The sequence below is a fragment of the Armigeres subalbatus genome, chromosome 3, assembly GCF_024139115.2.
Source record: "Armigeres subalbatus isolate Guangzhou_Male chromosome 3, GZ_Asu_2, whole genome shotgun sequence".
Lineage (NCBI taxonomy): Eukaryota > Metazoa > Arthropoda > Insecta > Diptera > Culicidae > Armigeres > Armigeres subalbatus.
Window position 1 is genome coordinate 199031136 of NC_085141.1, and position 26222 is coordinate 199057357.

Genomic DNA, 26222 nt, shown 5'->3' on the forward strand with positions numbered 1-26222 from the left:
AAACGACGCATCCCACAAAAAGTGTTGTATGGGTGACCATCGCAAAATCAGTCAAACTTTCTAGTGAAAATATCGGAAACAATCCAAATTGAGCCCTACACTGAAAAAATCAGTTCAAAATTTTAAAGTCGATTTGCGAAAAAACGACCTTTTTTATTTAAATGAAATTTTGTCTCAAGATAGGTGATTATGTTCCCTACCAACCGTCCATACATCGCAAGCTGGGCACTCTTAAGGAAAAAGTTTTTCTAACAAAAACTTTTTCTTGTCGGAATTATTTTCAGTGTATTTTCATCTGAAATTAAACCAATGAAAGCCATCGTTATAGAACCCCAAGCAAATCTATTTTTATGATACATTGTCTAATTTAATCACTAAATATAGTTTGTTTTTAAATTAAGAGTAATATTAAGAAGGGGTTTATATCTTCAAAAAAATATTATATTCCATTATTAGCTTCTTTAGTTGCGACCAGTTACGACCAAAACATTGTACTCTGCCTGTCTGTACAGGAATACTCAATATGAGTATATTATGTATACATATGTTAAATCCACCCTTAAAGACACTGAAAAATCAATTCCGTCAAGAAAAAGTTTTTGTTAGAAAAATTTGTTTCCCTTTAAAGTGCCCAGCTTGCGATGTATGGACGGTTGGTAGGGAACATAACCACCTATCTTGAGACAAAATTTCGTCCAAATCGAAAAAGGCGGTTTTTTGCAGATCGACTTTTAATTTTCAAAATCGATTTTTTAGTGTAGGGTTCAATTTAGAGTTTTTCAAAAAGTTTTACTAGAAAGTTTGACTGATTTTGCGATAGTCACCCATACAACTCTTTTTGTAGGAAGGGTCGTTTTCGATTATATCCATTTGAAAAAATCAGTAAAAACAAGTTTGACCCTTTTCAAAAGATAGTCTGAATCAAATTTGAATAAACTAAGTATGCACTTTTCTTTTAACTGCACTTCTTAAATATTGACCAATAAATTTACAAAAAGTCAACTTAAACAATCAGAACACTTGCAAGTTCCCAAAAAGTTCTATTTTGGCTTTACGCATTTTATTACATTTCCCGCATAACTTTTCAAAAGGACCTAAGTAAATTTTTTTCATGAATTCCAGGCTTGACAAAACTCCTCACCCTTGCTAGAGTCAAATAAAATCACCATCAGCAAAATGCTGCCTTCGCATGCTCACAATTGAGTGGAAGCGTAAAAAAGCAGAGGTACAAAAACGCAGAGTGAGGAAAAGCAAAATAAAAACACATGTGAGTGAGGCGTCAGGCGAAAGAGCATTCATTGAGCCTCCGGAGCGACGCTTTGTATGTGAAAAAACCTTGGAGGCTGTTTTGAGTGTGAGTGTAAGTGAGTGACGCACCACAAGAAAAAGATGAACAGATAGACTCGCTCTTGTTTTGCGACGCACATGCTCGGGTTTAATGATGCACAATGTTGTGAGTTTTGATGCTTACTTCTGCTCCTCAAAAAAACTCTTGCTCTTGCTCATTTTCTACTCGGCGAGGAGTTTTTGGCAAGCCTGATGAATTCTCGCTTAACTTTTCAAAAGGACGTAAGTAACATTTTTTTTTCATGAATTAATTTGAATACTGCAATCAATATTGTGATTCTCGAGATATTATAGCATTTTGCTCATTCACCTCTGCCTCGCTTAGTTGTGCGCCGCTAAGGTATTGTGTCATATTATGGTACTTTACTCAATTTTAGTGTAGAATATTACATCACAAATTAAACATAATTGCACTTAAACAATATCCCGAACGCAACACAGGCGAAAGAAAAGCAAAAAACTACTAAACCTCGAACAATTTCACTTAAAAATATCTTTTCGTAAAGGGACGACAATATGCTACATACCTTACAAGCGAATGTTACTTAGGTCCTTTTGATAAATTATGCGAGATCTATAGTACAGCAGAAAGTCCATTGCTGATAAACGTTCATTTCGAACAATACACCGCAGATTGCTGGTTAATTTTTTTTTGACATATACTCTGTCTCGCTCAAACCAACAGCGAATAATCTAGCGACTACTTTAACGAACTATTTAAGGAACAGCTACTTTAACCGACCGTGTCCATTTAGCAAGTACGGTGTTGAACATAATCTGGAGATTAAAATAACACTTAATAAAGTTTAAAAAAAACTTAGCAAGTAACCGCACAATATTGAGTAAAACAAATTAAGGGTGTAGCATTTCTGCATGCGGTGAATAAATTTCGCACCGTGTATTATGCATCTCGAGATAAAATAGAATACTGCGGCTTCCTGCTGGTTACTTCTCAGGTAATCGCAGCGGTCACTAAGCACAACAGAGTCAATGAAAATCTCACCCACCATATGCACTTGCCATGATAAACACTCTCCACGTACTCAGTGACTCCGGTTGCCTCTCACTAATACAATCGAACACTGCTGTCATTTCGCGAAAAGCAAGTGGTTTTGTTTTGAGCGGGAAAATTCTGCCTATCTTTTAACACGGCGGCTATCTTGACGTTTACCTTCGCAGTCGAGCCTGCGAGTGTAAGACCGCCGCAGCATTCTAGAAAAAGATAAGCGCGACAATATCGCTAATCATTGTACTACCGCACGATCGCATATTTGTAACATATGCATTTTTTCCTTTCTCGTACAACAAAGTTGTACCGAAAGGCTATATGATTGCTCAAAAAAACTTGATAGAAGGCCCGGAGACCCATAGTGTTATATACCGATCGACTCAGCTCGACAAACTGAGGTGATGTATGTTTGTGTGTGTGTGTGTGTGTGCGTGTGTATGTGTACAAATTTTGTAGACACACTTTTAGAACTTAGAATTATCCGATTTACTCGCAACAAGTTGCATTCGACGGGGAATTGTTTGCTATTGGAAATGGGCCCGATCATTGCTTTTCGGAATTATTGAAAAACATTGTTTTTCCCCAAAGGTCCCCTTGAAAATTCAAAGAACAATTTTTTTGAATGGTGGCAAGGCAAAAATATTAAAATGATCGAAAAATGTGATCTATTCCCCCAAAGAGCTTTTTTGACCTTTCTAATGTGATTTTTTCAATATATTTTATAATGCACGAGAAAGGCATCATCACTGCTAGGTGGATTAATCTGGGTTTTTCCTTTCATTAGGCCCTTTTGCACTAATTCTGTTGAAATCAGGCTATTCGTGGTTTTTGGCCCTTTTTGAGTAATGCCCTTTTAAAATTTGGCCCTTTTGATGTAAGGCCGTTTTGCACTCATCTTTCTGAATTCAAGCTATTTGTGGTTTTAGGCCCTTGTAAAGTTAAACCTTTTGAATTTTGGCCCTTTTGATCTAAGGCCATTTTGAATTTTGGCCCTTCTATTTAGGCCGTTTTAGCTCCTGCATGAGGCCCTTTTGTACTAATCCTTTCAAACTTAAGCTATTCGTGGTTTTTGGCCTTTTTGAAGTAAGATCACTTTGAATTTTGGCCCTTTTGTTTCAAGCTCGTTTTAGGCCCTTTTGCACTAAACAATTCTCGGATTTTGGCCCTTCTGTACTAAGGCCGTTTTAGTCCCTGCCACAAGGCCCTTTTGCGCTCATCTTTCCAAACTCAGGCTATTTATCGTTTTTGGCCCTTTTGAAGTAGTGCTCATTTGAATTATGGTCCTTCTGGTCTAAGGTTGTTTTAGTTCCTGCCATAAGGCCCTTTTGCACAAATCCCTTCGAACTCAAGCTATTCGTCGTTTTTGGCCCTTTTGATGTAGGATCATTTTGAATTTTGGCCCTTTTGTTTGTAGGTCGTTTTAGACCCTATTCGTCGTTTTAGTCCCTATTCGTTGTTTTTGGCCCTTTTGAATTTGGGCCCTTCTGAACTAAGGTCGTTTTAGTTCCTTTCATAAGGCCCTTTTGCATTAATTCTGACGAAATCAGGCTATTCGTGGTTTTGAGCCCTTTTTAAGTAAGGCCCTTTTAAAATTTGGCCCTTCTAGTGTGAGGTCGTTTCGCACTCATCTTTCGGAATTCAAGCTATTTGTGGTTTTTGGCCCTTGTGAAGTAATACCCTTTGAATTTTGGCCCTCCTGATCTAAGGCCATTTTGAATTTTGGCCCTCCTATTTTAGGCCGTTTTATCTCCTGCATGAGGCCCTTTTATACTAATATTGTAAAACTCAAGCTATTCGTGGTTTTTGGCCCTTTTGAAATAAGGTCACTTTGAATTTTGGCCCGTTTGTTTCCTGTTCGTCGATTTTGGCCCTTTTGATGGAGGATCATTTTGAATTTTGGCCCTTTTGTTTGTAGGTCGTTTAAGTCCCTATTCGCGTTTTTTTTAATATTCGTGGTATTTTATCCTTTTGAATTTGGGCGCTTCTTTCCTTTCATAAGGCCCTTTTGCACTAATTCTGTCGAAATCAGGCTATTCGTGATTTTTTGCCCTTTTTAAGTAATGCCCTTCTAAAATTTGGCCCTTCTGATGCAAGGCCGTTTTGCATTCATCTTTCGGAATTCAAGCTATTTGTGGTTTTTGGCCCTTGTAAAGCAATACCTTTTTGAATTTTGGCCCTTCTGTTCTAAGGCCATTTTGAATTTTGGCCCTTCTATTTTAAGCTCCTGTATAAGGCCCTTTTGTACTAATCCTTTCAAACTTAAGCTATTCGTGGTTTTTGGCCCTTTTAAAGAAAGGTCTTTTTGATTTTTGGCCCTTTTGTTTCAAGCTCGTTTTAGGCCCTTTTGCACTAAACTTAATTCTCGGTTTTTGGCCCTACTGTAATAAGGCCGTTTTAGTCCCTGTCACAAGGCCCTTTTGCGCTCATCTTTCCAAATTCAGGCTATTTATCGCTTTTGGCCCTTTTGAAGTAGGGCTCTTTTGAATTATGGCCCTTCTGGTCTAAGGTCGTTTTAGCTCCTGCCATAAGGCCCTTTTGCACAAATCCCTTCGAACTCAAGCTATTCGTCCTTTTTGGCCCTTTTAATGTAGGATCATTTTGAATTTTGGCCCTTTTGTTTGTAGGTCGTTTTAGTCCCTATTCGTAGTTTTTGGCCCTTTTGAATTTGGGCCCTTCTGAACTAAGGTCGTTTTAGTTCCTTTCATAAGGCCCTTTTGCACTAATTCTGTCGAAATCAGGCTACTCGTGCACACAAAAAAAAATCGTTGGTAAAATCCAAAGAAACGTTAGTAAAAACAAGAAAATTCGTTAGTGATTTTCAGTAGAAAGTATAGAATTGTTAAATCTACAATTGCAAAAATGTCACATCGGGAAGAACTTTAACAAGAGCCGACTTTTCAATATAACAGTTTTCTCTCAAAACTAAATGTGTATTTTACTTTTCAAATGACATTTTCCTCTCAAAACAAATTGTATATATTACATTGAAATCAACAGTGATACTTTCAAAGCAACAAGGTTTGTGTACTTTTAATTCCAAATAAATGCCAAAATAAATTTTAAGACTTATAGTAAAACTTTTATTTATTATATCGTCATGTTTATGTTCTGCGTCTTGTAAGGGATCCGGGTTCTAGGGTAGCATGTTATAGCGCTGGAATTGCGGTGCCAGATCCCATTCACTCGCAGCTAAACCGCGGACGCAGCAGCAGATCGTACTTCATGGTAAGCGGTGGGAGACGGTCCTACGCCGAAGGCCATCTTTCGCGGCGTCCAATTGTTTTTGCGCAGTGACAAGATCACGGGAGTCGAGTGCTGTTCGTTCCGGTTCGAGATTCTTACCGCAGCTCTTGCCAAGCTTTTCATGTTCTCGCCATGCACTGATAAAAAAATACACGTTCGATTCATGTTTTTCGGAATATGGATATTTTCAATCAGCTTACACCATCAATTCTAGTGCAATCCACATCACTACGATGTTCTTGACATCCTCAGTTCAAATGTCATTGTATACATCCAAATTCATTATTGATACACTACCATATGATATGCACATCCATGAATAACCATAACAAATACACGTTCGACTCGTGTGTTTCAGAATGTTGATATTTCATTCCAAATTACACCATCAAGTCTGATGTATTTCACATCACTGAGATGTTCTTCACAAACTCAGTTCAAATGACTATGTTTATAGCAAATTGTATAATTGATACACCACGATGTCATATGTTTATCTAAAACATGTTATGTTTTACTTCAAACGAATTTGAGTATGCATTCAGACGATTCAGACGATCCTCCATATGTCATTATTTCAATAAAAACGGACATGTTCATGCATGTTTTGAAAGGCCGCAACATTTTTCAATTTCAATTATCGGTAAATAGTGAACTGATTTTATATTAATTTGCACTTATTAATTTATGAATAAAAACCCGACTTAATCCACCTACAGTGAACGCAACCCTTCTTACACTTTTGAATGGTTGTGTGTGCCCAGTGCATATTACAATTTCTATGCATATGACCTTCAATTGTATATAAAATTACTGATATTATCATGCTTTTATCGATTTCAAAATAAAAAAAATAAAAAAAGGGATATTTCTGGAAATTTAACAATTTTAAAAAAATACAAAAAGACTGTAAATTTGATTTGCCGCCTTAAATGGCAATATTACAGCTTCTGTTTAAGCCCAAAAGAGTTCAAATCGGGTCATAGACGGCTGAGATATTGGTGTGACAATTCTTCATTAGTAGTCTGAAAATATGTCTCATATTCGTATTTCACAGATATCTCTGAAACCGAATTTCCGATTGCAGAAAAAAATAATGGGTCCAATGACAAAAACATAGCTTTCGTTTAAAGATAAAATCGCACAAATCGGTCCAAGGACGACTGAGATCTTGATGGGACATATTTTACCAATGTGTGAAGTTGATACGTCTAATGCTTTATGTTCGTATTTCAGAGATATCTCCGGAACCCAATGTCTAATTGCAAAAACAAAATACAATGGGTTCAATGGCAAAGTCATAGCTTTCGTTTAAAGATAAAATCATGCAAATTGGTTTACAGACGGCTGAGATATTCATGTGACAGTATTTTGTTAGTTTTCTGAAAATACACTTCATGTTCGTATTTCTCACATATCTCTGGAACCAAATGTCCGATTGCAAAAAAAATTGAACTCGTACAATGACAAAGTCATAGCTTTCGTTTAGTGTTAAAATCGTGCAAATCGGTCCACGGACGGCTGAGATCTTGATGTGAGATTTTTGTAACGCACACACATACGCACACACGCACACACACACACACATACATACATGTGCTCAGTTCGTCGAGCTGAGTTGATTGGTATATACGACTTGGGTCTCCGAGCCTCGGATAAAAAGTCGGTTTTTCAAGCGATCTTTATACCCTTCTTAGGGTGTAAGAAGGGTAAAAAAGAAGGGATTTTTTATTGTTGAGTGACCGGGAGGGCAGAAGATGTGTGGAACATGCAACCCTGCCAAATAAATGAAAAAAGTGAAGTTCACCTGCTATCTTAAGTAAAAACAAGTCTCGGGTACTTATTCAAAAGGACGTATGTGATTTTGTAAACAAAGATTCAAACGTCGATTTGTCCAATCTGACGACAATCTCACGCAAACAAACACCACCAACAGGTAGCCGAATGCTTCCCCTTCCTGTCTGTGGTGATGATTTGCGTGGGAATGTTCTCAGATTGGACAAATCGACGTTTGAATCTTTGTTTACAAAATCACATACGTCCTTTTGAATAAGTACCCGAGAAGTATAGTAGGAAGGAAGGAAGGAAGGAAGGAAGGAAGGAACTCTCAAAAAAAATTAATCCATATTTTTCGGAACTGTAATTAAACGACAGGAAATGTAGATTTTTTACTTCTTTTTAATAATTTGTTTTCGTTTAATTTAATCTATCCGGAATACGACTTTCGTTATACGGTTGAATCCCATTAATTTAATACATATATATTAATATTTTAAAATAAATTTTCTTGCTCTGGAAAACCTAGCTGACCTGCTGTGGCTCCTCGTTTATGTTGAATCGCATCAGAGCATACTAATTTGGTACTTTTTCTAATTGATTGCATGTTCCCTTCCTGCTTTAGCAGCAGCAGGATCAAATAAGATGGAATTATACTCAAAACGGCGAAGACGCATCGTCAATACTGGCCTCTTCCGACTATCCTTTGCGACGTATGTACTTCGTGGCGGCTTCTTGCTAGCAGGAATAAGCACCGAACCGATCATGTTCTCCGGCAGCAGCTCTTTTAGATGTAGGTAACTTGATTTTTTTGTGATCTGTGTGGATAATAAAACCTTATTTACCGGTTGCAGATTTCGGAAAATAAAAGCACTTTACCTGTTCGAAGACAAAATCGCCGGCCTCAGCTCGTAAAATAGTATTAGTTGGTGTGGTTCAACTTCTTTTAAAATAATAAATGCAACCTCCCACTGTGGATATTACATTTTTACCAACTTGATTTTTTTTTCTATCTGTCCGGATATCAATTTCCGTCAGAGGTTCGAAAACCAACGAGACGTTTTTCTATACTTCCACCGTTGATTCGTCGAAGTTATAGGAAAACTATGTTTCTTGAAATGGATTTCGATCCGATGACGGAAATCGGAATCCGGACGGATATGCAATCATTATCATTATTAAAATGTGAAAGAAAACACGAAATTCACTCACAATTCAAATGAAAATCAACACAATTATTCTTAGATATCATATATCAAACAAGCGACTATGACAAGTCGAGCAACCGAATTCGATTTGTTTTACACGTTAATACCGTGTGGTTTGTTTATAAAAAAATGCTCAGTTTTGAATGAGCCATGTCATGTGCTTTACACGTGATATTGATTCGCATTGACAACATCGAGGTCTCTAAACAGATCTTACCAACACTACCACACATTATTTTTTTTCGCTGCACACTGAATCAAAATGAAAATTTTCATTTTCACCTGATGTTTAGTTAAAATATTTTGCGATATTTTTTTAGTGTGTCAACGGATTGTTTGTTGTTTTCTAACAGCAAACAAGAAAAATATGGCAGTTCTAACAGCAAACAAAGGAAAATTTTGTAAACACGGCACCAACACTGATGGGGATGGAGAGGGCTATGCGCAAATTCATGTGTAGAACACACGGTCCTCTCGTGTATTTTTTTATAGTGTGTGTGTATACTTTCCTAAAATGTAAATAGTAAAATAATAAATCAATCGATAACAAAAGTATTTTACAAACCCCACCTTAGAATTTTCATTTGCCGTGCCGATTCCGGACCCATCAGAGAGGACATCTTCTGCTGGTGTTTAGAAACCCCGCTAGAGATTCGTCTTTCACGCAGCTGACCGGTTATAACCGAAGTTTCGAAGATTATCCGTAATTAAAACGGAATGTATTTCGGTTTCTTGTTATACTGACTTAAATTTTTACCATTGATTTCTTCAATTTTTCAAAATTCTCTCCACAGCTAAAACTGTTTTTGCACTAACAAATGAAAAAACAAAAAGTATAGAATGACATTTGATCTGTAAAAAGAAAAATTTCAACTGTTGAAATAACAGTTTTTTGTTTAGAAACAATTTCTCAAATAAAAAGTTTTTCTCTCACATTTAGAGTTTCATTAATCAAATTAACTACATTTTCTATCTTTTTATAATAAAAGTGTGAAACTTTTAGAAACACAATTTATTTTTTCTCTGTGTGGTTTTTGGTCCATTTAAAATTTGGCCCTTCTGATGTAAGGTCGTTTCGCACTCATCTTTCGGAATTCAAGCTATTTCTGGTTTTTGGCCCTTGTAAAGTAATATATTTTGAATTTTGGCCCTTCTGATCTAAGGCCATTTTGAATTTTGGCCCTTCTATTTTAGGCCGTTTTAGCTCCTGCATGAGGCCCTTTTATACTAATCTTGTAAAACTTAAGCTATTCGTGGTTTTTGGCCTTTTTGAAATAAGGTCACTTTGAATTTTGGCCCTTTTGTTTCCTTTTCGTCGTTTTTGGCCCTTTTGAATTGGTTCTTCTGGTCGGAATGGTCACTTTTTCAACCTCAAAAACTCACACGATTTTCATGTACTTAGACTTAACTGATTTTATCGCAACAAGTTGCATTTCGTAAAGCCACTCTACTTATTTCATGCTATTTAATTTGATCAAGATTGATCAATGCCCCAGACAACCACACATCGCATAAGAATGTACGATTAAAATCGTTTACCGGCCTAACAAGCGTACGACTGCATTATTTAATTGATATTTATGACAGGAAACAACTTTTCCTGATTTTTTTGGGATGTATAATACTGCATTGGGGTTCATTTCTGCTTAAAAAATAGCTATTCGCGCTAAATGTCGTTCAAAAAAGCTTTTATTTGATTTAAATTAACGAGGTGCAGCACTAATTTCAGTCATAGCGATTGGCAAAAGCAAAATTTCACTCAATCTCTCAAACATTTTACTCTCATTCTCTCTCGGGACGGTAGAAAATGCGACGTAAACAAAAATATGCACGTTCCACGACAACAAGATGCCAGATGGTATTATTCATAATCATTTTTATTTTTATTTTTGCCTTTCTCGTATACTAAGTATACGTAAAGGCTATAGGATCACTCCAAAACCGAACTTTTGATAGAAGGCCCGGGGACCCATAGTGTTATATACCAATCGACTCAGTTCGACGAATTGAGGTGATGTCTGTATGTGTGTATGTATGTGTGTGTGTACAAAAATGTGAGACACACTTTTTGGTACTTAGCATTATCCAATTTGCTCGCAACAAGTTCCATTCGACGTAGAATTCAATCCCATTGTTTGCTATTGAAAATTAGATCCATCGGACATTGCGTTCCGAAGTTATGGCCAAAAAACTGTTTTCACGTGCAAAAAAAAAATCAAAACGCCCCACCCCGGATTCGAACTTGTGATCTCTGGGGTGGGGAGAGCATACTATACCACAGCACCATCAATACACTTAACATGAGAGAAGATACATACTAAGAGTGAAATCAGGAGTGATTCAGTTTGATTCTAAATTTTCGACCACTATTCTAGTTTGCATCTGGAGCAAAATAGAACAAACTCGCTGGTTTCCCCAGCAGTGTTCTATTCATGTTTTTCAAATTTTCAATTAATTGAAATCATTATGTTACTACCAAGAAAGGCGCCAGAATTGCAAAGTGGATTGATCCGTAGATAAAATGACGCATCTATACACCAAAACAATTGAAAAATATTTGAATCTCGTGATTCAATCGTGGTTCAAATCTGCAGAAAATAGAACGGAGCGTTATACCAGTTTTATTTTTTTGACAGTTGACTGGTATAAAAACTGCCCCATAAAAAGTTTGACAGTTCTGAAATTTCACCATCCCCCGACGAAATCGGGTGCATACCAAATCTACCTATTTTCACACCGACGACGTCGATTGTCGTAGCATACTTAATTTCGTCTCCAGACTCTTTGAACAATGAAGTCGGGTGCAATCGGTATCCGATTTCATCGGTAAAATAATCGATAGATTATTTGGGGTGGTATTTGGTGCTTATTTTGATCGTCCGATTAATTAACAGATGAAGTCAGGTGCTTGTGCTTATAAACATAACACGAAGCAAAAGTGAGTATACGTATTTATTTATTTTTTAATTAATTAAATATTATCTAATTTGATAGTTTGTAGATTTTGAGAAAGCTCGAATAGTTGATCGGAAGAATAGTGTGCACCAGCTACCGCCCGGAATGTAGTGAGTTGCACTCGACCCCAGTGAAAAACTCCTCCTCCTCGGACCCGGTCGAGAGGAACATGTCCGTGGGTAGGAGCTCCCAGGGAGTGGAAATTTTGCTCTCTGGGTTGAAGGCGGCCGCCTTGGCGTGGACCGCCGTTTCCTTCGCCATCATGATAATGGCTGTTGGTTCGTCTTGTAGTTCGGTATCCGAAAAACTGGTTCTCCGATAACTAGGTAAGTTATTAGTTCATGTTGATTTTACCGTCTGTAAGATCCCAGAGGAAGTTCATTGAAGATTTATCATTTCGGCGTACTTTGAATTACCGAATTAACGAGAAGGTTTTTTTTACTTGTGTTTCCTCAAGAAATACATGAGGACAAAATACGGAGAAAAATTTCCCGTAGGGTGGAATTGCAGATGAAGATGTCCAGTTCCACAGTTTAGAGCCGTAAAGTGAAAAAAAAAATTGAAAGGGGTGATCATGCCAAAATTTTGCGAACCGCGCTCCTCACAATATACAAGCGACTACTTTAACCCTTTGGGATATTTTTCGGAATGTCACCAAGTAGACAAAATACCTATCTACATGAACTTATTTTAAAAAGTCATGAAGTTTGGGTATCCATGTATTTAAGCGTCCTGATTATTTATATTCCGTTCGATATCCCATCAGTCCCGTTGAAAATGCATGGGGACCAAATCCGCGTACTACGCGAAGTGTGAAACATGGTGAAACTATCTTATGCCACAATTTAGCACCGAACAATAATTACTTCCTCAGGAGATTGAGTATCGAAAAGTTGTTCCGCGATTTCATTTAATGGAATAAATACTACTAGAAAATTTTCTAATTGCTTCTTTTTCTTGCAGAATCGATAAGTTTGAGAAGATCCCGCTCGATAACTAATTGTTCATGTACTCGGACCTGGATCCATAAATATTTACGGGTTATGCCATGCCCCCATTTAATAAACCTATTAAACACCCTATTTTATCTAATCTTATTATTTGGCACATCGATTTATCTACAGATTAAGTCTAACCTGCTCTTTAATGAAATCTAATAAAACGATTAATGGTTATGGCCAAAAAACTGTTTTCACGTGCAAAAAAAAAAGCAAAACGCCCCACCCCGGATTCGAACTTGTGATCTCTGGGGTGGGAAGAGCATACTATACCACAGCACCATCAATACACTTAACATGAGAGAAGATACATACTAAGAGTGAAATCAGGAGTGATTCAGTTTGATTCTAAATTTTCGACCACTATTCTAGTTTGCATCTGGAGCAAAATAGAACAAACTCGCTGGTTTCCCCAGCAGTGTTCTATTCATGTTTTTCAAATTTTCAATTAATTGAAATCATTATGTTACTACCAAGAAAGGCGCCAGAATTGCAAAGTGGATTGATCCGTAGATAAAATGACGCATCTATACACCAAAACAATTGAAAAATATTTGAATCTCGTGATTCAATCGTGGTTCAAATCTGCAGAAAATAGAACGGAGCGTTATACCAGTTTTATTTTTTTGACAGTTGACTGGTATAAAAACTGCCCCATAAAAAGTTTGACAGTTCTGAAATTTCACCATCCCCCGACGAAATCGAGTGCATACCAAATCTACCTATTTTCACACCGACGACGTCGATTGTCGTAGCATACTTAATTTCGTCGCCAGACTCATTGAACAATGAAGTCGGGTGCAATCGGTATCCGATTTCATCGGTAAAATAATCGATAGATTATTTGGGGTGGTATTTGGTGCTTATTTTGATCGTCCGATTAATTAACAGATGAAGTCAGGTGCTTGTGCTTATAAATACAAAACAAAGCAAAAGTGAGTATTTGTATTTATTTGATTTTTAATTAATTGAATATGATTTAATTTGTTAGTATTTAGATTTTGAGAAAGCTCGAATAGTTGATCGGAAGAATAGTGTGCATCAGCTACCGCCCGGAATGTAGTGAGTTGCACTCGACCCCAGTGAAAAACTCCTCCTCCTCGGACCCGGTCGAGAGGAACATGTCCGTGGGTAGGAGCTCCCAGGGAGTGGAAATTTTGCTCTCTGGGTTGAAGGCGGCCGCCTTGGCGTGGACCGCCGTTTCCTTCGCCATCATGATAATGGCTGTTGGTTCGTCTTGTAGTTCGGTATCCGAAAAACTGGTTCTCCGATAACTAGGTAAGTTATTAGTTCATGTTGATTTTACCGTCTGTAAGATCCCAGAGGAAGTTCATTGAAGATTTATCATTTCGGCGTACTTTGAATTACCGAATTAACGAGAAGGTTTTTTTTACTTGTGTTTTCCTCAAGAAATACATGAGGACAAAATACGGAGAAAAATTTCCCGTAGGGTGGAATTGCAGATGAAGATGTCCAGTTCCACAGTTTAGAGCCGTAAAGTGAAAAAAAAATTTGAAAGGGGTGATCATGCCAAAATTTTGCGAACCGCGCTCCTCACAATATACAAGCGACTACTTTAACCCTTTGGGATATTTTTCGGAATGTCACCAAGTAGACAAAATACCTATCTACATGAACTTATTTTAAAAAGTCATGAAGTTTGGGTATCCATGTATTTAAGCGTCCTGATTATTTATATTCCGTTCGATATCCCATCAGTCCCGTTGAAAATGCATGGGGACCAAATCCGCGTACTACGCGAAGTGTGAAACATGGTGAAACTATCTTATGCCACAATTTAGCACCGAACAATAATTACTTCCTCAGGAGATTGAGTATCGAAAAGTTGTTCCGCGATTTCATTGAATGGAATAAATACTACTAGAAAATTTTCTAATTGCTTCTTTTTCTTGCAGAATCGATAAGTTTGAGAAGATCCCGCTCTATAACTAATTGTTCATGTACTCGGACCTGGATCCATAAATATTTACGGGTTATGCCATGCCCCCATTTAATAAACCTATTAAACACCCTATTTTATCTAATCTTATTATTTAGCACATGGATTTATCTACAGATTAAGTCTAACCTGCTCTTTAATGAAATCTAATAAAACGATTAAACACCCTATTTCGTCTTATTTCATTATTTGATCCACCGATTTATCTATAGATTTATTCTGATCCACTCCTGGATGAAATTTATTAAACCGATTGAACACCCTATTTGGTCTGATTTCATTATTTGGCACACCGATTTATCTATAGATTTAGTCTGATCTGCTCTTTGATGAAATTTAATAAATTGATTAAACACCCTATTTCGTCTGATTTCATTATTTGGTCAACCGATTTATCTATAGGTTTAATCTAATTCGCTCCATGATTATACGTAATAATATGATTAATCACTATATTTCGTCTGGTTTCGTCACATATCATTTACAACAAAGTCGACCTATTATTCATTCGATTTAATCGATGTTAGTCCACCGATTTAGTTTATCGTCGCGTCGGTTGTCTCCCCTGTAAAATTCCCATAAGGCTCGGTGAAACAATCTATAAATTCGTCGGGACCAAAGTCGGTCGATCCTACCGACGTGAATCGATTTAGTCGGGGGGAAAGTAGGGAGGATTTTTTATGGGGTGAATCTAGAACAGCTGCTGGGAAATTCAATGTTTCAGATTCATATTCAAACTGACAGCCCCGAACGATTTGAATCACTGCTGATTTTACTCTAAGATGAATCATCGAATTGGAGATATGTTTATTGCCTCTATATATAGCATTAGAGTTTATCCCGCTAGGGTAAATGTTGCTATACTGGAAGTATTAATGAATTGAGAAAAGAAAATATTTGTTTTTAACGTTGGTGATTGAAAATATACAGTTTCAGCTTAGCTTAGCTTAGACTGACTGTACATATCAATGGTTGCTACTCCGTGATTGATCAGAATTGGTGCAAATTGCACTACCATCCAAGTGAATAGTGGTTGGGATTTACCAACTATTCTCGAAGTTTACGTTTCGTGATTGAAAATATATAGTTACATTACATTAACTAATAGATAAAATATTGATAGTAAATTAAGATTTATTTCACCTAACCAATTATTCAAAATAGCTTCGTACCCTATGGATAAATTTTTCCTTTAATGGAGGTAAAAGTTGCTTAACCATTGATGTGAGAAAGTCAATTTTGTTATGAAAAATTATATTGGTGGGATATCATAATTACATCATACCGCTTCAGCTAACGAAAGGAAACATATGTGTATAATAATGGGAAATATCAATAAGAACCCACTACCCCCACTCATGGTACGGGTGCCCTATGGAAATTAAAAATATCCGTTATCCGATATCCGATCAGTAATTGAAAACCCTTTCCTATGCATACATAACTTTTCTCATGTCTTATTGCTATCATGCGCTAAGAAAAACACAAATCAAGACAAAATTTTCAAAACGACTTATCTGCTTTTGTAAACAAAGATTCAAACGACGATTTGACGAATCTGAAAGCTCTCCCACGCAAACCAACACCATCAACAGGTAGCGGAAACCTTCATCTACCTATTGATGGTGTTGGTTTGCGTGGGAGAGCTATCAGATTCGTCAAATCGTCGTTTGAATCTTTATTTACAAAAACAGATAAGTCGTTTTGAAAATTTTGTCTTGAAATACCCTACACGCTTAGATTTGATTACCTAAAATTAGGTTTTTATTTTACCTATAATTAGGTAATGGATGTTTACTTGAATAATCGGTAAAAATTAACGATTATTTTCACTAATTTTTACCTAATTTAGAGTATTGTGTCTTTTCCAGTAACGACGCTATTTTTTACTTAAAAATAGTTTATTATTGTCTTTGTTAAAATCGAGTCTACTGCCGGTATATTGAGTTGCTGTTCCAGATGAGGTTCCAGATTCGGAGAATTTTCTTGGCGTCTTCTCGGTTGGCCTCTCCAGGCACCTCTTTCTGGCTCTCAGGCTTCCGGATTTCTTGTAATTAGATATAAAGGTAAGTGGCAAATATTCTATAGCGACGTTTTTGGATCACAATATAAAAGAACATTTTTGCTTTCTGCAGGCCTTTCCGGCATATTTTTATATCCGCTTATTGTGACATCTGATCATCTAGTTCCGTCCCTTCTAGATGCTAAGATCTTCTTTCCAGCTGCCGATTTCCAAAAATCAAGGTGAGTGGACAATTCTCAAAGTCGGTTTCGAAATGCAATATTTAGGAACTTTTTTCATTACAGAAATCCTATCAACTTTACCCAAGGTTTTCTGGCTTTTCTTATGTGCAGTTTCGACAAAACTTTTGTTTTTGGAAACCTTTTAAGCCATGAATATGCATATACAGTGCTCCGTAATTCACCATCACCTGCATCATATCGTCGGTCCCTTTTTAGAAGTGATAAATGTTATAATTATTATAGAAAAATAAAATATAAATTGGGTTGGGCTTCCATTTGTCATCAAACTGTCACAATTTCATCTCTCCAGAAAATTTGGCATATTTGTTCAAATCTCCCTGGATAGGATGAAACTGGCAATATGAGACAAATAATGGAATATTTTTTCCTTTTTTGATAACAATAAATTTTATCCGGAAAATAAATGTCATTTTATTTATTTTTTTTTCAAATCAAAATAATGAATTTTAACCTAATTTTCGGTTAAATATACCGACTTCAAGCGGTAATTTTTATCGTTTTCGCAAAACCAAAACAAAAAATAAAAACCTATTTTTCGGTAAAAAATAACGACCCTGATTGGTAATTTATAACGATAATTCTTGTGAACCACTATTACCTACATTTAGGTAATCGATGATTACCTACATTTTAGGTATGTGCACTTTAGTTCGATTATCGGTAATTTTTACCGACTTTTAGATAATCCAGTCTAAGCGTGTATATCACATACTCATGTAAATAGCCATTTCAAAATGCATCGTGCTTTGTTCAACACTCTCCAGCAGACCTTACACGAGGCATATATTGACAATACTTTTTTCGTCAAACTTTTCATCAAACTTTTCTTCAATATTTTCACTGATTAGCCGGCATGGCCGTAGCTGAAGAAAAACTCAATTTTTTCTTGAACTAATATGAATCAAATAGCGGTATAACGCACAAAACACGCCCACACTCAACCGTCATCGACTCCTGTGGGCTAAAGACACTATAAACAAAGACGGGAAATGTTCCAATTGGAATTCCAAATTTACTGTCAGTGCTATTCCAATCGAGCAGAAGACCTGTCATTCCAAAAAATCACGCAGAATATTTGGCAAGGGCTAATTTAACTTCCGCAAATAAACATGTTTAAATTATTGTTGTAATATTTTTGGATCAATGTAGCCTAATAAACCCCTACAAATGGTAGAAAATGACTCTCAACTTGTTCATATTGTATTTGCTATCTGATTTGCGTGGGTATAAGCGTTACTAATCATTTTTTTTTAAATTAGGAAAATCACTTACATCAATTTGAAAACTTTATGCAATATGAGCATTGTTGCGCATTCAGGGTTGCCTGTCGAATTATTTGCTCAGGGATCAGATTTCGCGTCTTTGTATATAGTGTCTTTACTGTGGGCAAACTGCGGGGGGAGATGAGGGGAAATATTGAAAAGAATATCAAACTTTTCTGATTTCCCTCAATATTTACTTCAATATTTTGGGTTCGCACTCACACGATCAATCTTTTTCTTCAATAATCAAGAGTTTGTCAAACTTTTTCCGTCGTGTAGGGTCTGCTTCCCGTACGGATGCGCGTGAAAGAAGGAATGGCAATGTGCCGTCGCACAGTGGCGGGCCCCCATATAAATGTCAGACTAAAAGATTTATTCGAATTTAATTTGCCCATACACATTTTTTTAGGAGATGCTTTACAGCATCAACTTTTTAACCAAGTCACCAAAAATTAAATTTACAAGCTACAATCAATAAATTAAGGAATTAGCTCATTCACAATATGTGTGAGCTACGCGAAAAAACGAATCTTTCTTTGTACGGGTTTCCGCCACTGCGCATCGGTCGGCTTAAGCATCGTAGCATCAGCTAAAGACACTATATACAAAGACGCGAAATCTGATCCCTGAGCAAATAATTCGACAGGCAACCCTGAATGCGCAACAATGCTCATATTGCATAAAGTTTTCAAATTGATGTAAGTGATTTTCCTAATTTAAAAAAAAAATGATTAGTAACGCTTATACCCACGCAAATCAGATAGCAAATACAATATGAACAAGTTGAGAGTCATTTTCTACCATTTGTAGGGGTTTATTAGGCTACATTGATCCAAAAATATTACAACAATAATTTAAACATGTTTATTTGCGGAAGTTAAATTAGCCCTTGCCAAATATTCTGCGTGATTTTTTGGAATGACAGGTCTTCTGCTCGATTGGAATAGCACTGACAGTAAATTTGGAATTCCAATTGGAACATTTCCCGTCTTTGTTTATAGTGTCTTTAGCATCAGCAACACAAGCTTTGACTGTTTATTTTCGTCTTGCATCAGGCATCGCATTGTACACAGCCCGTACAGCGCGTACAGCAAGGCATGCTTCTGTTCTATTTTTAGCACTGATAGAAGTAAATACCAGAGTCTATTATATAGAGTTACGCAAAGAGGATCTTCTTACTAGAGGCCTTGATAAGAGAAACGCGGATAGAAAATATGGCTCTGCCAACACTGCAGCCAAACTTCTTCATGTAAGAACAACACATGAAAAGGAAGAAATGGTTTATCCAGGTAAATTTTTACACACCTCTATTTAATGTGTTCACATCACATGACAATAAAATCCCATAAACAAAGCAATTGCGTTTCATAACCTATCATTGATTTGCATATATTATTGATAACAAATGTAAAATGCATTAAAATTTGTTCATTCATAAATGGCATTAAATCGAATTTAGTCGTTTTCAGTATTTGAGCCGATGTTTTGGTTGCTTGACAGGTCTCTTGCTCGATTGGCTGCTGTATTTTGACGGTTCGATTGGCGGCTTATGCCAATCCGCGTTTCTCTTATCAAGGCCTCTACTTCTTACACTTATTCTGAATGCTGTTCTTGTTATTCTATTTCTAACTTTCACTTTTGTTCAACCCTTCAAGTGACTTCACGGGAGCGTCCTCTTCTAAAGCTTTTTAATTCGATAACCTAGTTACCCACAGAGTGCAAACACGTGAATTTCTTGTTGCTACTTTATTGGGGAATATATTGATGTTTTTTGAAGCTGTTTCTAGATCAAATCTAATCCATTTTAATTCATGCGTTTTAATTCGCAATAATAATCATTAGGCGATAACAATACTTTCGCCTCACCAACAAGCATTTGTTTACTTTGCTCGATAGGTAGACGGTTTGACAGTTCAATAGGTAGATTTGGCTTCACTCTTTGCGCAACTCTATAAATATATAATAGACTCTGGTAAATACCAATGAGGCAAGAAAGCACACACGGAGATGCGAAACAACTCAAAATTGAGTCTTTTTCACTCAACTTGACAGCTAAGTGCAACCACTCAAAATTGAGTTTTTCAGCAATAACTCAATTTTGATTTATTTTGAAAAACCTTTGGTCGGGTGATTTTTACTATAGATAGTAGAATCTATAGATGAGCGAAAGCATGGCTGAGTCAATTTTTTTGCCCGTGCACACGCGCATATGACGTCACAGCCCTTAACGTTTCCATTGAAAGTGACGTCATGCTCGTTTGGAGACACGTTTGACAGTTCGTTTGGAGACAGAGGATTTATCTTCGCTCATCTATATATTCCACTATCTATAATTTTTACTTTTTGTCAAAGAGTCGACTTTGAGTGAAAAGTACTAAAAAACGGGTTTTCCATTGTAGCCAAATTTAAGCGAAAGTTTGCAGGAAATTGATTCGTATGTTTATATCAAAACCCAGAGATATCCATATGATTATATTTATATTGTTAAGAACACGCAAGAAAATTGACCCCTTAAATGTATGTGTAATTTCTCATACTTTTCTAAAAGACGCCTTCTCATTAAATTTATTTGATTCTAATAACCACCATACGTCCGGCACATACCTTGTATTTAACAAACTACTGAATTAAATGACTAATTAAAAGTCCCCTAGGCATTCACCGACCAACTCGACAACCATCAGAAACGCTCATCAAAGTTGATGACAAGATGATAAAAAATGGCGTCCCGTGAAAATTTTCACTTGAGTGCGTTAGGAGATTAGCGGTTCCGTATCGTTTGCAATTGATTTTTGTGTGATTTGGTAAGTAACTTAATATATTCAATATAGGACGATTGGAGTTTTATTTGTAGAATTTGTAATTATAGGTCCCGCTATTTGCATACGTCGAAGAAAGTCAACCGGAGTCATTGTTTGTATCTCATGTACCACCATGCACTCCTGCTCTAGCAAGCAGTTTTCCATTCGGAACACGACAACTGATGCCAATATCGATCCACACAACCGTATACTTCCCATCGTCAAGATCCAGCAGCGTCTAGAAGCCGATCTAAAAGCCAAACACAACCGGAACTCGCAGAGGGCATGTGGGAATTGAGCAGCTCATTGGATAACTACAGGCACTGTTGAATTTACTTCCACGTGACACGGAAGCACCATTTGCCTTTTTCAGAAAAAAATATTTAAAGCTCTTTTCAGTGGAATGTATTCAACCGTCTAAGATGATTGCGTTTCATAAGATCAGCGGGAGAATAAAAGAGACAACCAGTGCCACGCAACGCTGATCTGTGCCACCTTAGTAAAGTCTAGCTCATTGGAGTTAAGTAACCTTCATTTAATTCCACCAATTATTTCGATATCTTAGCAAATACGTATTTCGACCACAACTGTGTGGTCGTCTTCAGTGTCTCGTACTTGACTCGACTTACGATAATTGTTGGAATTAAATAGAGGCTACTTAACTCGTCTTAATTTCAGTTGACCATTTGCCTACCAGCTTTCTTTTCGCAAAAATATGTTGCTTCATCCGTCGGATGACTCGCTGCCGCTATCTATGCAATAAAGTACAGGATCAGCAAAGGTCACTCCAAAAACCTCACAAATTATGCAAGCAAACATTTAATCAATAAATTATCTGTCGTCCATTATATTTGTAGTTTCGATTGAAAAAATCAAATATTCCAAAAAAAAAACAGTATATGAACACGAAAATCCAGCGATTAGAATCATTTTCCTTACACATATACTCCATAAGCTGAATTTTTCAAAAGTATGGGTCATTTTTATGGATTCTATTTTGTTAACCCATGTATTTGATAAAAATTCATACTGGCGACAATTCATTAATATCACACATACTTATCATGAGTACAACCCCATTGCAAAATCCATGTGGGTTGGCACATGAATTGAATGGCCTTTTTGCTTGAGTGAAGAATATCATAAAATAAGTAAAACATAAATAATGGTAAATTATATTTTGATGTGATTTTTAATGATTCTGCAGAATGTGAAGTGTCCGCTGCTGTCACGATGAAATACTTTGAAACGAAAGCTTTCGATCTGTAAAAGAGAAGAAACATTGGGGAATTAAACATGAAAGAGACCATCAAAGTTAATTCGGTTATGCCACTGAAAACAGATGACTTTATATTTTGAGCTTCGATAACGCGTTGCCGCTTACATTGATCGGCATATGTTATTATTATTTATTCAGACTAAGGCCGAAGTGGCCTGTGCGGTATATAAGAGTCTTCTCCATTCGGCTCGGTCCATGGCTACACGTCGCCAACCACGCAGTCTACGGAGGGTCCGCAAGTCATCTTCCACCTGATCGATCCACCTTGCCCGCTGCGCACCTCGCCTTCTTGTGCCCGTCGGATCGTTGTCGAGAACCATTTTCACCGGGTTACTGTCCGACATTCTGGCTACGTGCCCGGCCCATCGCAGTCGTCCGATTTTCGCGGTGTGAACGATGGATGGTTCTCCCAACAGCTGATGCAATTCGTGGTTCATTCGCCTCCTCCACGTACCGTCCGCCATCTGCACCCCACCATAGATGGTACGCAGCACTTTCCTTTCGAAAACTCCAAGTGCGCGTTGGTCCTCCACGAGTATCGTCCAGGTCTCGTGTCCGTAGAGGACTACCGGCCTAATTAGCGTTTTGTAGATTGTCAGTTTGGTACGGCGGCGAACTCTATTCGATCGGAGCGTCTTGCGGAGTCCAAAGAACGTACGATTTCCAGCCACTATGCGTCTCCGAATTTCTCTGCTGGTGTCATTTTCGGCAGTCACCAGTGAGCCCAAGTACACAAATACTTCTACCACCTCGATTTCGTCACCACCGATGCAAACTCGTGGTGGGTGGCTCACATTGTCTTCTCTTGAACCTCTCCCTATCATGTACTTCGTTTTCGACGTGTTGATGACTAGTCCGATTCGCTTAGCTCCCCTCTTTAGTCTGATGTAGGCTTCCTCCATCTTCTCAAAGTTACGTGCCATAATATCTATGTCGTCGGCGAAACCAAATAGCTGGACGGACTTATTGAAAATTGTACCACTCGTGTTAATCCCTGCTCTTCGTATTACACCTTCCAAAGCGATGTTGAATAGCAAACACGAAAGACCATCACCTTGCCGTAACCCTCTGCGGGTTTCGAAGGGACTCGAGAATGCCCCTGAAACTTGAACTATGCACATCACCCGATCCATCGTCGCTTTGATCAACCGTGTCAGTTTATCCGGAAAACCGTGTTCGTGCATTAGCTGCCATAGCTGGTCCCGATCGATTGTATCATATGCGGCTTTGAAGTCGATGAATAGATGATGTGTGGGCACGTTGTATTCGCGGCATTTCTGCAGTACTTGGCGAATGACAAACACCTGGTCCGTGGTGGAGCGTTCGCCCATAAAACCCGCCTGGTACTGCCCCACGAACTCCCTTGCAGTTGGTGCTAGTCAACGGCATAAAATTTGGGAGAGTACCTTGTAGGCGGCGTTCAGCAATGTGATTGCGCGGTAGTTGCTACAATCCAGCTTATCGCCCTTTTTGTAGATGGGACACACGACACCTTCCATCCACTCCTGCGGCAAAACTTCCTCCTCCCAGATCTTGGTAATGACCCAGTGCAGCGCTCTAGCCAGTGCCTCACCACCGTGTTTAAATAGCTCTCCTGGTAGTTGGTCAACCCCAGGGGCTTTGTTGTTCTTGAGCCGGCCAATCTCCTCCTGGATTACCTGGAGATCCGGAGCCGGTAGAATTATGTCCTGCGCGCGTTCTCTCAGGTCCATCACCATACCGCCATCTTCGTCTGCCACATCGCCATTCAGGTGTTCTTCGTAGTGCTGCCGCCACCTTTGGATCACCTCACATTCGCCGTCATACCAGTCGTTTCTCTGATCCGGGGGCACCGTGCCAAGTGCAGCGGTTGCGGTGCTACCAATGGCGGATCGAATATCTCTCCAGCCATCTTCAAGAGATGCTGCACCTAGCTGCTCTTCCGTTGGAAGTGACACTTCCAGCTGCTGCGCGTATTCTTGGGCTAGTCTACCGTCTTGTAGCCGCCCAATGTTAAGCCGCGGCGTCCGACTTCGACGCGTGTTGTACACCGTCGAGAGTTTTGAGCGCAGGCATACTGCAACGAGGTAGTGGTCGGATTCAATATTCGCACTGCGGTAAGTGCGGACGTTCGTGATGTCGGAGAAGAATTTACCGTCGATTAGAACGTGGTCGATTTGGTTTTCCGTTTCTTGGTTAGGTGATCTCCATGTGGCCTTGTGGATATTTTTGCGGGGAAAGAAGGTGCTTCGGACTACCATTCCGCGGGAGGCTGCGAAGTTTATGCATCGTTGGCCGTTGTCATTCGATACGGTGTGCAGACTATCCGGTCCGATGACCGGTCTATACATTTCCTCCCTTCCTACCTGTGCGTTCATGTCACGGATGACGATTTTAACGTCCCGCAGTGGGCATCCATCGTATGTCTGCTCCAGATGTGCGTAGAACGCTTCTTTTTCGTCGTCGGGTGTCCCTTCGTGTGGGCAGTGCACGTTGATGATGCTATAGTTGAAGAAACGGCCTTTAATCCTCAGCTTGCACATCCTTGCGTTGATTGGCTGCCACCCAATCACGCGTTGGCGCATCTTACCCAGCACTATGAAGCCGGTTCCCAGCTCGTTGGTGGTGCCACAGCTTTGGTAGAAGTTAGCCGCTCGATGCCCGCTTTTCCACACTTTCTGTCCTGTCCAGCAAATCCAGCAAATGATCGGCATATGTATTTACATGTAATATGACACACTTGTGGTATTCGTACCATGGTACAAAAATCTTGAAATGAGTGCCATACCAATTATTGTCTTCATTAAAGATAGCCTTGAAATAATTTTCTTGTCGCCTTGTACCATGGTACGAATACCACAAGTGTGTGCCCCATATAATAAGAATTGATAATTTTGTACTTACGTTGTGGAACGTGTGGCAGAATCAAATGTCTTTTTGTAGGACTGTTATGTTCCTTATGTTCCTCATAAGCAGAAGTGTCGTCCCTCTCGTCAATAGCCGGAAAATATAGTTATTTCGTCCTAAAACTGTATGCAGAATAAATTAATATTTCATTCATTAATGAGGAACCAATTGTAACTCACCCGTATAGCGAAGCACTTTCCATTCTGTGTCATTGTAGGCAACTTTAAATTTCATCAAATTCAGTTAAATATTTACTTTACAATCTTTACAAACGTATTAAGCGTCGTTGATTATGGTTGCAAGTGAATTTTCAGCCAAAACCAGGTATAGCTCCAAAACTTCATTTTGGATACTTTCTTATAAACAAAAGAACTCAATAGGGAGTGTTGGGGGTAAACTACGAAATTAAGTTATAAACACCCATCAACCAAAACAAAAAGGTATCCAAAATGTGAGTGTTGGGAGAGTACTTAAATTTGAGCACTTTTTATCAGTGTTGTGCTGAATCATTATCAGACGATAATGATTGCAATTTTCATGCGAAAAATTTTCACGCGAAAACAGTAGGCGTGTTGTCGCTGGCGACAACTTCTCAAACTTTGCACTCAAACGATAATAAACACAGAATTTTCATTCAAACATTATTCTTTACTAATATCAGCTAATTGTCAACAGTCCCGTTATAGCTTCTATTTGGCGTTATGGTTTCATGGTAGTAAGGACAAGAGTTCAAAATATAACGGTAATTGCTTTAAATCAAGATACGATTTCCAAATGATTCTTATTCGCTGGCTAAAAAAATTCGCTAATTTAAAAGTAAGATCGCGGGTGAGTTTTGATCATCCTCGATTTTTTGAAAATTTGATATTTCCCATCCCTGCTTTTTATCTTGATTTTGGATAGTTTCGAATCACAGTGCATAGTAGATCATTTTGAAGTCTGGCGGTCGTCACAAGAACCACGAAAAAAGTGCTGTTGGCGCCGAAGTGCTTGAGCAGCATATTGCCCATGATCACATAGTTGACGTATAAGCCAAAATTACCAAAACACACTTTTTTGCGGATATGGATTCTTCGTACGATTATACATATGCTCCATGAAAAAATATTCATGTTTTGTTCGGAAACATTTGAGTTAATAATTCGCCATATGGCCCAAGTTTCGCCATATGAAAATACCCTAAACCTGGGTAAGCCACTTTTCTGCGCTCAAGCGAGTAGAGGGATATTTTGA

At 38.1% G+C, this 26222-nt stretch overlaps 4 long non-coding RNA genes across 5 annotated transcripts; 3 read left to right on the top strand and 1 right to left on the bottom strand.

The window, feature by feature from the left end:
- Positions 1-7759: 7759 nt before the first annotated feature.
- On the bottom strand, positions 7760-8668 carry LOC134220999 (uncharacterized). Its single transcript, XR_009982159.1, has 2 exons — positions 8255-8668; positions 7760-8193 (listed from the first exon to the last, which is right to left on the bottom strand). It is a non-coding gene; the product is annotated as an uncharacterized LOC134220999 (long non-coding RNA).
- Positions 8669-10907: 2239 nt separating this feature from the next.
- LOC134221261 (uncharacterized) lies at positions 10908-12708 on the top strand. Its single transcript, XR_009982293.1, has 3 exons — positions 10908-11521; positions 11578-11864; positions 12502-12708. It is a non-coding gene; the product is annotated as an uncharacterized LOC134221261 (long non-coding RNA).
- A 3523-nt stretch (positions 12709-16231) lies between these two features.
- On the top strand, positions 16232-17147 carry LOC134226646 (uncharacterized). The gene is made up of 3 exons (XR_009983528.1): positions 16232-16562; positions 16632-16740; positions 16804-17147. It is a non-coding gene; the product is annotated as an uncharacterized LOC134226646 (long non-coding RNA).
- Positions 17148-20389: 3242 nt separating this feature from the next.
- Positions 20390-21481, top strand: LOC134221158 (uncharacterized). 2 transcript variants are annotated; one of them, XR_009982233.1, is made up of 3 exons: positions 20390-20540; positions 20670-20827; positions 20893-21481. It is a non-coding gene; the product is annotated as an uncharacterized LOC134221158 (long non-coding RNA). The 2 variants fall into 2 exon arrangements; XR_009982234.1 differs by having other exon boundaries at positions 20678-20827.
- The last annotated feature ends 4741 nt before the right edge of the window (positions 21482-26222 follow it).